Source organism: Pseudorca crassidens, chromosome 14 (assembly GCF_039906515.1).
Source record: "Pseudorca crassidens isolate mPseCra1 chromosome 14, mPseCra1.hap1, whole genome shotgun sequence".
NCBI classification, from domain to species: Eukaryota; Metazoa; Chordata; class Mammalia; order Artiodactyla; family Delphinidae; genus Pseudorca; species Pseudorca crassidens.
The window spans coordinates 26857883-26872697 of NC_090309.1; the positions used below are offsets into that span (position 1 = coordinate 26857883).

Below are 14815 nucleotides of genomic sequence, written 5' to 3' on the forward strand. Positions count from 1 at the left end.
CCCCTCTCCGGTCTGTATCACCATAGACACTTCTTAGTTGATTTTTTAGACCCTTTGCTGTGAGAGGCCAATGGGGTTCATGAAGAAAGAGTCCTTCAGGGCATGCAGACTCCTCCAGTTTCTTCAGTGCAGTGTTGTTTCACATGGCATTGCCAGCCTGCAATCATCCTTCTTCAAGTATCTGCTCTTCTAGCATCTTACCAATTTTGTTTTGTTTTGTGTTGTTTTAAGAACGTGTTTTTTTTCTGTATATAGCAGTACTATTGTATTATTTGGAACATTAGTCTTCTCTTAGATGTCACTTTCTAAGAAAGACAACTTCACATCTGACTCTGACAAACTGTAAATTCTTAAGTATGTATTACCTGCTGGAATTGTCACATAATAGTAAATGTTACACTGAAAATATTTTATGATGAAAGACCTTTGGAATAAAATACCCTTGGAATATTGTAAACAAAGTTTTAACATATTAAACAGGGAAATTTTTAAACAGAAGTACTTAGTAAGTTTCTCACAACTTGACATAACCTTAAATACATACCTTACTTAGAATGATTGCTTCTATCATAGAACAGTCCTATGCTGAGATCTATACCATTATTGAAATAGCTGAAAATCAATGTGTTATTGGGAGATATATAGCCAGGTGTATATTCACATTGTCAGTATGCTTTATAATAAATGCTCAAGGACTTAAAATTATTAAAGCTAAGTGATTTGCCCTTGACATTCAGGGATTACTGTTATGTATTTTGATTCTTGCATTTTATATAATAGTAAGTTCATTTGGTTCAGAGCCCTAAATGTTTCCAAATGACTACAATTTTTTCAATGCCAGCAGTTTGGAAAATAATTGCTTTGAATCTCATTTTTTTTTATTACCCATCATCTACACTATGCCACCCGGACAAGAGAACAGTGAAGTAAAAACACATTGTTGATTTTTTTGTGACATTACAATGTCTTCCCATTAATGTATATTGATATGGAGTTTTTTTAAGTGCAAGGACTAAGATCACTGAAAGTACAAAATAACATGCCTTAAATTTTGTTGTTTCTGGTAGATAGGCTCTGCTATAGAAATGCTGATTTGGAGGATAGTCACAAAAAGTCACAAAATCAGATATGTAAATTTTACATGGATTAGAATATATTAGCTCAAATTTAACTTAATCCTAATTTTAGAAAAGCTACAGAACTTAACAGATAGTCAAGTTAAAAGCTTATTATAATTTGTGATAAGACAAAAGATCATATATTCATACCATTCCACACTTCACAATATATAGGGCATGGAATTTCTAACACTCTTGATGTCTTTGGCTTAATCCCATAGAGTTAACATTAAAAACTTCAATATTTTTTGAGAAAGATTAACAATTTAAACAAATATTACATATGGTTTAGGATTTACTAAATGAAAATTGAAATTCCATTCTGAAATTTAGTGATTATTGATTTCTTCAATCCACATAAAATTAATTTCAGGACACCAAGGCACAGTTTGGTCAGATGAGCACAAATTTCCTTATTTTCTCTGTTCAATGTTAGACAAGAAATATTCAAATATAAACCATACTATCCTCTGTCTGATGATAGTGTGTCAGATGCAATGGTGTTCATCAACCCAATCTATTCAGCCCCACTGTTTTCCTAATCTTCTTTCATCTAAGGAAAGCAATGTAGCATGGTTCCAACAATTAGATGGAAACAAGTCACTGAGTTGAGCTTTTGGGAATGTTTTGAAGAATGGTGAGGCTCCATAGGCAGGTAGTTATGCTTTTACCCTTAGGCACTTTATGTTTTTTCCACCCTTCTTCTTTATGCTTGGAATAATGGCAGGTTGTTAGAAGATTATCAACCATACTATGAATGGGAGAATGGAATCCACATGCTAAAAATGGCAAAGCAGGAAGATAGAATGTACCTGGGCCTTCAATGGCATTGGTCAGAAGCTGCATGTTTAAGAAAAACTTATAACAGCAACAAAACAACTAAGAGAGAAGAGGAGGATGAGAGAGAATGAGAGAGAGAGAGAGACTCAGAATGAAGAATGTTCTTTTATGTTTTTCTCCCTTGTTTGTACTCTTTCTTTGAAAAAGAAAACCATCATAGGATAAAGTGCTAAAAAAGTTCTCACTATTTACTTAACTTATTCAATATGCATTCCAGAAGAAAAAAAAATCATTACATGAAGTGGTTGACAGAATTGTAAAAATATCTCCCCAAGATTTTTTGTTTCCTAGCTGTTCAGTAAAGCACTGATACAGGTACTGCTGAGAAGAGTCTTTCACATGGAATTAAGGTTACTAATCAATTGCTTTATATTAGGAAGGTTATCCTGGATTACCTGAGTGGACCTAATGTAATCATATGAGCCCTTAAAAGCTAAAGAGGAAGACAGAATCATCAGTCAAAGAGATGAAGCTTGAGTGACTTGAGGCATGAAAGGGACTTGACCCACTCTTGTTGGTTTGAAGATGGAGGAATGCGGCCAGGAGTCAAGGAAGGCTAGCAGCCTCTAGAAGCTGAGAAAGATCCCTGATGTCTAGCCAACCGGCAATACCAGCAAGAAAACAGGGACCTTAGCCCTACAACCACAAGGAAGTGAATCCTACCAATCACTCACACAAGCCAGGATGTGGATTCTGCCTTAAAGCATCAAGAAAGGAACACAGCCATGTAGGCACCTTGATTTTAGCCTTCTGAGACCCAAGGAAGCTAGACTTCAGACTGTGAAGGCACTGTGAGATAATGCCTGTGTTAAGTCTCTGAATTTGTGGCAATTTGTTATGGCAACATTATGAAACTAATAATCATAGTAATACAAGAGAACCTGTTTAGGACATTTGCAAAAAATGTCCTGACATATTAACCTTTCAAAAATTACTTTCATCAAATTATAAGGCACAGATCAGAGATCAAAACCCTGAAAAATTACTACTCAGAACTCAGTGTTTTAGTGGAGGCAGGGAAGTAAGGATCATGAGATGCAATCAGGGTAGATAGTGTGTGACTCTGTGGATGGTCCTTTGTGATTGAGTTTCCAATTGGAAGTTTGAAAAATAAATGCCAAAAAACTACACTACTTCAGAGTTTTCACTAGTGTCAGTTTCTAAAAAATCTTACATGAATTACTGTAATTTCAACAAAACATTGATTTTACTAACATTTTATATTGTTGTAACTCTAAGATTTGAACAATAATGTTTACTGTGAAATATAGGAAATTTATAATTATGTGTTTTTAAATTTTTTGCATGTAAAAAGTAGGTTGATTGAGACTATGCAATCCCATCTATTCACTCTTTTTGTGATTATACTGAAGTGCCATTCTCTTCAAAAAAGAAGAAAATATAGAGAGCTCAGCTGAAATGAAAGGATTATAGTAGTATGAATTACTCATTCATATTAGTGATATATTCAACCAATCCAAAATATTAATTGAATAACCATTATATCCAATGCTTTTTATACATAAATTTACCTATATTGCCACAACACAATGCATATTTTGAATGCATTTAAATTATTTTACACACATATACAAAATAAGACTGCTGATGATTAAATTTCACCTCGAAGTATCTTATTAGGTGATTAAATAATAGGTGGCATAGAGTACAGTGAATAGTACCAACTGTTATTTCATCACTCACTTATAATAAGAAAACATTGAATAAAGAGTCAGTGTTGTTTTTATCTGAGTTTCCCAAGCAAACAACAAAATACCTAATACGTAGGAACATAAAAATGCTGTTGGAGTGAACTGTATGTTAATAGTTACACGATTTAAGCAAGAACATGACCAAGGATAAATGTATAACTGAATAGTTATGTTCTGTCATTTTGATAAAAAATTTCAAAATAACACTAAAAAATCAAGTTTTATTCTCAATTATTTGCTATCGTTCATTCTCTAAACAAATATTACATGAGTACTTGCCATGTAGCAAGTATCCAAGACATTTAGGGAATGGAAACGAACAAAGAGAGTCTCTGGCTTTAAGAATTTCCTGGACATGTTAGAATGTTTGCCACATGCAATACCTGAAGATGTTTATCAGAGCTTTATTCGGCATGCAGCAAAGGGCAGAGGAGGAAGTGCTTAACTCAAGGTAAGTTGTTTATCTGCTGGGGGAAAATCAGTGAAATCAGCTGAGAAAAACTGTCACGTGATATTATGGTTTAGTTATTCTGAAATGGGAAATAAAAGAATATTTTATACAGAAATATTAAATTATTTTATGATGTGCAAATTAAATTCTTTGCATTGAGGTTTTTTAAAATGGCAATGTTAATCATGAACTTAAGAAAAAATATAGGCGAAAAAAGAGAAATAAGTTCTATTTTTCAGGATTGGGCTGAGGGGAATATATTCCAGGCAGTGGCAACGGAAGATGCAACTTGCAGGGCTGTGAAAACTCATGGAACTTTTGAATGATGACAGGGAGTTCAGAGCCAGAGCAGAGAGGTTTTGTAGGCAGACAGGGATGAGTCTGAGAAGCAAGCAGGAGTAAGATCAAAAAAGTTCTCAAATATATTGCCAACAAGTATTTGACTTCAAGCTAGGCTCTGGGAACTCAATGACAGATGTGAATTGCAGAGGAATGACCATATTTCCATTTCAGAACAATCACACTGGCAACAATGTGGAGAGTCAGAAGGGAGGCCAGAATGTGAGCACTCAAATGAAGAAAAAATGAGCATGAGCCCAATGCCAGCAGAAATAGGGTGGAGGAGAGGGCTTCAAGAAAGGTTTAGGACGTAGAGTCTGTAAGACTTTCTGATTGATTTGAAATGAAGGGGAGGAACTGCCAAAGGAAGATTCAAGGACCACCCCAATTTACTGGTTAGCAAAACTTAACTTATCACACATACTTGTGATAACTATAAACTGAGATTTTAAAAAATCTTAATTTATACTTGAATTTCAGAGTTAACCTAAACATTTCCTAATAAAACTTGCCTATAATTATGATTCCTTCTATTTTTTTCCTAATACTCAAAAGCAGTGATTTTACATTTCATGTAATCACGGTATAAGTGGCATGAGAAATACTAATTGCAGAATATTTACTTCAATAAGCCTTTTTCTCATGTGTTTGAATATTTCAAAACATAGTTCACGACATTAAAGAAAAAAAAGATATAGTTAATTCTAAAAGGCACCATGAAATGCAAAAGTGCAACCTATACTTAAAAAAAACATGAAAACATTGAGTATTTGTCCACATACACTGCCCACTGATTTGCAGCAGCAGTAATTCATGTAAAAGCTATCATGTAATATACATGAGGTTGCTTTTCTACAATCTTGCAGAAAGGATACTTGGAAGTATCCTTTTGTACCAAAACTGGAATCATTTTTCTGATGATAGGGTAAAGTAAGGTGAAGCTTTGCATTTCATGAGTAGTCAGTAAATGTAGGTGGGTGAAATCATTTATTCCTTTCAAACAGATCACAAAATGTGTTATTCTTGATGATTTCCAACAATATTGTAAGTCCTTGAAGTAGCACATGTATTTGCAGAAAAAAAAAATATACACATAAGCAAAGCAGGGTGAAAGAAACAAAAATTTACCCATGATCCCAATAGCGATTATATATATATCTGAAAGAGAGAGAGAGAGGATGCTAGCTAACTGACTAGGTAATCAGACTCCCTAAGCAAAGTCTACCATTACAGGGATTCTAGGAATCTAGGGGTGGGCAGGAATATAGTGATTCTAGTACGTCATAGTGCTTAGTCACTGGGGAAGCAGTCTGGCAAGAACACATTGGCCAATCTTGGGGAAGCTGGAGGCTGTCAACCAGCTATCCTTCCTGCAGAAGTCTTCCTTGAATAGAGATGTAAGCAAGACACCTCCCATCCATCCCTTGCTTCATACAGATTCTCTTCTCTGTGCATGAGGTTTGGAAAACAGCTCCTTCATCATTTTCTTTTTAAGCTTTGTATATGCATTTTTCTTTTGAACCAGAATCATTTTTTTAATTAATTTTTTAAAATTTTTGGCCGTGTCCAGTCTTTGTTGCTCTGTGCAGGCTTTCTCTAGATGCGGCGAGTGGGGGCTGCTCTTCATTGTGATGAGCGGGCTTCTCATTGCAGTGGCTTCTCTTGTTGTGGAGCACAGACTCTAGGCACACGGGCTTCAGTAGTTGAGGCATGAGGGCTCAGTAGCTGTCGCTCACGGGCTCTAGAATGCAGGCTCAGTAGTTGTGGCACACGGGCTTAGTTGCTCCGCGGCATGTGGGATCTTTCCGGACCAGGGCTCAAACCCGTGTACCCTGCATTGGCTGGCGGATTCTTAACCACTGTGCCACCAGGAAAGTCCCTCCTCCATAGTTCTTGTCCGTGTTTCTGAGGAGAAACTTATGAGAGGTTAGTGGGAAGAGGTACAGACACCATTGCTGCAGGTAGGTTCAGGGTACCATTAATACTCATCCTCTCCCTCCTCAAACACCTATACTAATTTCCTCCTACCCTGAATTATTACCACAAGATTTGGTAGCTTACCTGGCTTTATGACCCAGGATTAGCTATATAATTTTCTGTGTTCAGTGCAAAATGAAATGTAGGACTCCTTGTTCAAAAATTACTAAGAATTTCAAAACAGTGACAGCAGAGCAATAGACCAAGCATGAGGTTCTTTTAAGTATGGGGCCCTTCATTTGACCTGTGGGACTGCCCAGGTCAAATGCCCATGAATCTGGCCCTGTTGTGGCCCAAACTTAAATTTCTAAAGGGACTGAGACCTTGGTAATCACCCCTCTGTCTGGCTGGGGTCGCTGCATCCATCCACTCACAGGTACAACTGGGTAAGTTCCAAATTTCATAATGAGAATGCATAATCATTACTGAACTGAGCATGAGGAATTGGATTAATATCAAGATTTTAGGTGTGGAAATGGTAAATAGGAGCTTAGAATTCACTAAATTATAAAACTGAAGAATGTTTCAATGTTTATGCCAGTTGAATGGTATTCTTTTAACAATGTTACTTTGTTTTCATATGTGATGGGAACCTCCTAATTCCTGAAAAGACCTGTGACTTCTGAAAAAAATAAACAATATCTTGAAGTTTTGTGACTTCACACCTACTTTGTAAACTCATTGAGCTGAAGATTGGTGTTTAAAATTCTTGTGTTCTCGAGTGGACAGCTTGTGAAAAAAATTGAGGAAAAAATAATACTTACTGGAAAATAAGAAATTTATTTGGTAAAGTATAAAAATATTCTATTGGAGAAGTGAATATGGCCTGTGCATTACTTATTAATAATAACAAATATTTACAAAGCACCTTCTAGGCACTAGGAAAAGTTCTAATTGCTTTACATTTTTTTTATTATATGATAAATGCCCCCATTTTATGGATAAGGAAACAGAATAAGTAAATATAGGTAAAAATTTAAGAGTTACAGTCTTAATCAGTTTTTAAAATTAATTACAAATTAATAAAATTCATGTTCTGGTATAAATTAAATTGTGTTTTGAATCATTTACTTTTAAAAATTTTGTTTTAATTTTACTCAAAGAGAAAAAATATACTCCTGAGTTTGATTAGAGAGAAAAGTGGTCACATTTCAGGAACTAGGTAATATATGATCTTTATATACAATGCCAGCACCCAGGAAGAGACTGCCTATCATAAGTTGTTTTTTCTCAAAATAACATCTTTATGGAAATATAGTTTACTTACCATACATTTTACCACTTTAAAGTGTGCAATGTTTAGCATTAGTGGTTAAGTGTTCATTGTTTGGTGTATTCACAGAGTTCTGCAAGCATCACCACTATCTCATTTTGGAATATTTGCATCACCCCAGGAAGAAATCCTTTAGCAATCTCTCCCCTGTCCTTCCTCTTCTTAACTCCTATTAAATTCATAAGTTTTTCAAAATTGAAAAAAGTCACATTGAATCCTAACCTGAGGCCCCATTTTTTGTTTGTTTCTTTGTTTTTAAGCTGTGAGAGACTGATTTGAAGTTTATGATAATTTTGTTTTTAAGAGATTTACAATGCCAAATTACTGAGTGATAGTAATGTTAATTTAAATGTGTTACACTAGATATAACAAAATTCAGATTTTTCCTTATGTAGTATGTTTAAGATGGGTTGCTTGTATATTTTAACCCCTTAACATGACTCTGCATTGAATTTCTATGGCAACTGCATTTCTGCAAAAACATAAAAACATTCAGAGGCTGTGCCCTCTCTCTCCTTTTCCTGTTGCCTTTCAGATCAGAACATGTCTCTCCAGAAGTCACTGGAATGCCCTACATACATTTATTATTATTGCTATTTCCATCCCCCAAATTAATATCAAAACTACCATGATAGATTTGTAAAGAAACCATTTAGGACTACTCATGAGAAAGAAAATTATCTTGGATAATGACAGAAAAGAAAAAAAAAAGTACAGTTAGAAGATAGGAAGTCAAATTCAAACTGTTTGGCCTAATCCTGAATGTATCATTTTCATTATATAGTCAACTTCTGCTGTGCCCACTTGACTTTATGGCGTAATGATATGATTATGCCCAGTTGATGATGAGTAGCTCTGGTCATAGGATCACCCAAAATCCTAGTCATGTTTAAATAGAACATAGTGGTATGTGAGAAGCTCTTACTCAAACTAAGAGTAATTTACTGTCACAGCAACCAAGACTTTGTCCCCCAACTTCAATTAGGCTATGATGTTTTTTCATAATATTTCATTCTTCTCAGATTTCCTATCTTTGGTTATAGGACCAGATGGTTTCACTGGTGAATTCTACCAAATATTATAAGAAGTCATACCATTCCCTCTCAAACTTCTCCAAAACACAGATGAGGAAAGAACACTTTGAAATTCATCTTACAAGGCCATCATTACCTGATACAAAAGCCAGACAAGGATATACAAAAAAATTAAATTACAGGTCAATATATGTGATGAACATAAATGCAAAATTACCCAATAAAATATCAGTAAATCAAATTCAACAGTACATTAAAAGGATCATACACCATGATCAAGTGGGCTTTGCTTCTGGGATGCAAGGATGGGTCAACACTTGCAAATTAATCAATGTGATTCACCACATTACAAAATAAAGGATAAAATCCTGTGATTATCTTGATAGATGCAGAAAAAGCATTTGACAAATTCAACATCTTTTCCTAATAAAAAACTCTTAACAAAGTGGATATAGAAGAAATTTATCTCAATATAATAAAGGCCCTATATAACAAGCCCACAGCTAACATCATAATCAGTGATGAAAAGCTGAAAGCTATTGCTCCAAGATCAGGAATATGACAAGAATGCCTGTTCTCACTATTATTTAACACAATACTGGCAGTCCTAGTCAGAGCAATTAGTCAAGAAAAAGAAATAAAAAGCATTCAAATCAGAAAAGAATAATTTAAATTGTCTCTGCTTGCAGATGATATGATATAATATTTATAATAGACTTCACCAAAAGACTGTTATAACTAATAAACAGTTTCAGTAAAGTTGCAAGATACAAAATCAATATACAAAGGTCAATTGTGTTTCTATACACTAATAATACCTATCAGAAAGAGAAATTAAGAAAACGATCTCATTTACAATTGCATTAAAAAGAATAAAATACTTGGTAATAAGTTTGATCAAGGAGGTGAAGGATTTGTACACTCAAGAATTGTTCCAGATTGAATGTTGAGCATCTTTTCATGTACCTGTTGGCCACTTGGGTGTCTTCTTAGGAAAATGTCTACTTAGTTCTTCTACCCATTTTTTAGTTGGATTATTTTGTATTGAGTTGTATGAGTTCCTTATATATTTTGGACATTAACCCTTTACTCTGTATATGGTTTGCAAAAATTTTCTCCCATTCTGTAGGTAGCCTTTTCATTTTGATTGCTTCTTTAGCTGTGAAGAAGCTTTTTAGTTTGATATAGTCCCACTTGTTGATTTCTGCTTTTGTTGCTTGTGTTTTTGGTGTCAAATCCAAAAAATCATTGCCAAGATCAATGTTAAGGAGCTTTCCAAAGGAGAAACTAACGCACCTTTGTAAGCAATTATACTCCAATAAAGATGTTAAAAAGAAAAAAACCAAACAAACAAAAAAAGAAACATCCTCACAGATACACCCAGAGTAATGTTTGACCAAATATCTGGCCACCCTGTGGCCCAGTCAAGTTGAGGCATAAAATAAACCATTACACCTTCCATAAAACTCATTTCTTTGAAAAACAATTAGCAGAACAGGAATGTTTTTGAAACCCATATACACTGGCAGAAATATATAATAATAATTTATTCTAGTGACAAGACCAGTAATATTCTCAGGATGGAAGCTATTCAAAATAGTTAACTTGTTACCAGGTAGATAGTAAATCTCAAGAAATTATGTAATTTTGGAGCTTGGTTTTGGTCTCTTTTTCTTACAGGTTGGACATTTGGCAGTAGCAGTAGCTAGATTAGCCTTAGTTAGTGAGAATCCATGCTGTTGGCCTCTCTCTCTGCCATCATGACCACTCCATCCTCTAAACAGGGTCTCATGAAGGCCTTCATAGTACTAACTATTTGAAGAGATTAACATGCTATCCTGAAAGCAATGGATTCATGTGCTGCGCTCTGCACTGTTTAGATAGTCCGAGATCCCTTTGGATTACATTAGAGCAGAGGAAAAGGAATTACAGCTCAACAGCAAAATTTGCAAGTGTTTATTACACATTTGAAGTGAGCAAAAACTCTCCCTGATCCTCTTTTCTTACTGAAATAGAAAAGAATGCATATGCCAAAACAGTGTCCATATACCAGAACCTGAGGCTCTATCTGTTCTAACAAAGTTACCACATCCATCATGGCAACTTCAATCAGGGCAACTACTGGGCTGAGCTTGCAGCGGTCTACAGTCACCTTCCAGGATCCATCTGGTTTTTGCAAGATCATTGCTAGGTAACTTAACTGGGGATGTGATAAGGACCACCATCCTTGCTTCTGTTAGAAACTCATGGCTGATATAAATCTCCTAAACTCTATATAATACATATATGATACAATTTTTATTTATATATTTTTACTTACTTTCTCATGACAGGAACAGTTTCAGAGGCTTCCATGTGGCTTTCCCTATTTTGGTAGTTATCTACAACCAAGGGCCCAATCTGGAAGTTGTACTAACTTCCAAGTATGTTAATACCAATTAAACATTCAGGGTCCAGGGAAATGACCATCAGGTGGTCTATGTAAGTGATTTATTACCTGTCTCCCATATGCCCCCATACATATAGGAAGGCCACAATAATGTTTCAAAGTATTCGTAGTTCAATATCACAGAAACCCTATAACCTATACCAACAGTGCTAAAAATATGAGTAATCCCCATCTCCCAATTTATAGTCAAGTGAGTAAATGGCCATAATTTTCTTGAGGAAAAATGCAGCAAATCATTGCTTTGTATACATGCTGTGGTATTGCAATTGTTCCACTTGGAACCACTGTTTAGTGGGCTCTGATTCTGAACAATGGTCCCCAGTCTGAAACCTATGCAAGGAATCATGACATATTTATTAGGGTGGCTATCCTCAGACGCCCAATCACCAAACCTTGATTTCTTCTGCTGGTTCAAGCTGAGTAGTGACTTTGTCAGCCACCAATCTGTTTTGCCCCTAGGGAGGTCATATTCTATTAACCATCCTTGTAAGTCCCTGTGTATCTGGTTCCCAGGGCTATTACTCCAACTTTGCTAGTGATCACAACATATGTGGTTAAGTACCACCTGGTTACTGACAGTTAACTGCTGCCACCTAGACTCTACTATTTTAAAGTCCATTCATGGACATTGTTTTCAGCTAGATAAATTCTGTAACAGTATTTTCTATCTCCAGCCCTAAAATGAAAAGTAGAGACACTACTGATTTTTTTTTTTTTTTTTTCTGTACACGGGCCTCTCACTGTTGTGGCCTCTCCCGTTGCGGAGCACAGGCTCCGGACGCACAGGCCCAGCGGCCATGGCTCACGGGCCCAGCTGCTCCGCAGCATGTGGGATCCCCCCGGACCGGGGCACGAACCCGCGTCCCCTGCATCGGCAGGCAGACTCTCAACCACTGCGCCACCAGGGAAGCCCCTGAACTTTTTAATGATGCTGCTTCCTGTCTCACCAGGCCATTCATATGGCCTTGATAAATTTTGTGTCCTTGGGCCTTCCCAAGGAACATAACCATCATGCTTATCTTCTGACTGTACATATTACATCCATTCTAGCATGTCTCCTTCTCTGAACTTTTTAATTTCTTTATCCATCATCTGACATTGCAGTTCATGCACTTCAATTTTGCTCAGCTTGGCCACTGTGTGTACCATGCCATGTACTGGGAGCCACCTTATTAGTTTGTACAATCTCCTGAGGTTCTTTCCAGGACACTAAATCCTTTATCTCCAAAGAATATTCTCAGGTAAATAAATTCTTCCCTTTCCAATTCTATGTTCCAGTCCCTTTGATAAAGAATCTTCTAACACAGTGCCACTCATACATCCCAGATGGCTACTGATACATGTCAGATAGGTTTGCAGCATCTTTAAATTACACTACTTTGTTTATGAAGCCAAGTGCATCCTCAGTTGCTTGATATTGTGACTTAAAACCTAGGTATAAGCCAAGTGGCCAGGAGGGAAAGTGAGGGCAGATCTTGAGTGGTATATCTGCTGCCTTTCAGGATTATTGAGATGACTGCTCTTAGCAAAAAGGAATGGAACACTTCTGCAGGCTTAGAAGGTTCAGAAGAGTCAGAGGAATCAAAATCTTCAGGAGCAATCATCCGCATGTCTACATTCTGTGTGTTAAAGCTTCAGATTTTCCCAATGGGGGCAATGCCCTTGGTATAACAAATCTGCCAAGTTTAACCTCCTTTGAAGTTAGTCACACAGACTAATAAATCTCAGGCCTCATGTTTGGCTTTCTCTGCACTCCTGCTGCAAAACGAGGGCTTCTTTGCCTCTACCAAGGAGTCCCTTTGGCTTTCACATCTCATTTTTATTTCATTCTTATTTTCTTTATCATTCTATTATCATTCTGTAGAGAAATTATAGCCCATAAGAGTGTGACAGAGAGGGGACTGGAATTATAGAAACTGAGGAAGGTATTAATGGTCTCCTTGCTCCTGGATGAATTCATGTCCATGTTCATAAGAGTGCACTCTCACTTGTGAATCCCATCATATCACTTCCTTTCCCTAATCTCTTCAGGATAAACCATATATATATATAACAAGACTGTATTATCTATTCCCCACCGAAATAGTAAACTCATTTCCTGTTGCTCCCTTTTGTGGCATTTTAAATTCTCAAAAAATATGTAAATATAGAGAAGATCAATAATTATCAACATATGTCCAATCGTGTTTTGGCTCTGCCCAAAACACGATTACTTGAAGGTTACTTTAGGATTACTTCAGAGCTACTTTAACCCCTGAATAGTATACATGAAAATCCTAAACATAACATTTCATCGGGGAAAAAATAGCATAAGGACTAAAAAAATACAAAATAAGACAAAAGCTTTTCCAGCTATCCACCCACAAATTTAACAATAAACCCTTAATATTAAAAAATCTAGTCAGTGTATATATCTGCATGATGTATCATAATTTATTTCCAAAGTTGTTTTATTGAAATCAGAATCCCAACAGGGCTCAGAATATTGATAGCTTGGTTGATTATTCTCTTGTCTTTAAGTCTATAGGTTGTCCCTCTCTCTTTTTTCCATGAAGTTTATTCTTCCTTGTGGGTGGTCATTTGCCTTGTAGAGTTAACAAAATTTTGCATTTTTCTGTGTGTATTCCTGTTTTATTTTTAACATATTTCTCCGATTTTCATGTTTTTCTTTTTTAACAAATTAGTGATTGGGACCTACAGTTTTGATTCAGATTTGATTGGTAAGAGTTCTTCATAGTTGATGTGCTACACTTCTTATTTCTTCACATTAGGGAGCACATAATATCTGGTTGTCTCAAGTTTTATGTTCTTAAAATTAATCACTAGGTTCATTCACTTAAAATCCCCCTCGATGTGTTATGATTCTTAAACACTAATACATTTAGATGTACTGTTTTCTCTATGGTTTTGAGTGCCCACAGCATACTTATATAGCATTATAATAATTATTTTAAAGAAATAAAGCAATTAACAAGGATTAATGTGCAAGAATGCTTATTATAGAATGTTTGGGGATAGAAGAAATTAGAAACACATTTAATATCAAGTAATAAAGGCACAGATAAATTATGTGGTACTTGCATAAGATGGAATGTTTTGTAGGTATTAACATGCTTTCAAAAAATATTTAATAACATGGAAAATGTTCTTAATGTAATGCTACATCAAAAAGTGCTGAAGACACAGATTGTTCCTTAAGAAAATACAAAAGCTTATCAAATGTAATTTCAAGAGCAAAGAAATAATATGTAATTTTAACTTCCTAGTGTTTCTGAGCGTCTGTAAATATACTAAATTTTAATTTAGGATAATGGATAATAAGAACCAATATTACTAAATATCAACAAACTGATTTGTAATTATATATGGCTGAATAAAGTTGTTTCTTTTGCCCTTTTCTCAGTAATTTGGTGCCAACAACAAAAGTAAAAATTAATGAAAAATATTTTAAGTGCATCTTCAGTAAGAATAAAAAATACTTTTTTACCTCTCAAAAGAAGATTTTGTTAGCATAAGGAAATATGACCAAACTGAGGAAGAACCGTGAGATCATAAGATTAACAATACAGATCTCAATAACACAAAACAAAGTTCTAAAATTAGGTGACTATCCTTGTGTTTC

The 14815-nt window shown here is 35.4% G+C and overlaps 2 long non-coding RNA genes across 2 annotated transcripts in view; one reads left to right on the plus strand and one right to left on the minus strand.

Annotated features, from left to right (window-relative positions):
- LOC137206086 (uncharacterized) overlaps positions 1 to 14815 on the plus strand; it is a 47268-nt gene that overhangs the window by 18333 nt on the left and 14120 nt on the right. The window lies entirely within an intron of this gene.
- On the minus strand, positions 857 to 9891 carry LOC137206084 (uncharacterized). The gene is made up of 2 exons (XR_010934423.1): positions 8805 to 9891; positions 857 to 6365 (listed from the first exon to the last, which is right to left on the minus strand). It is a non-coding gene; the product is annotated as an uncharacterized lncRNA (long non-coding RNA).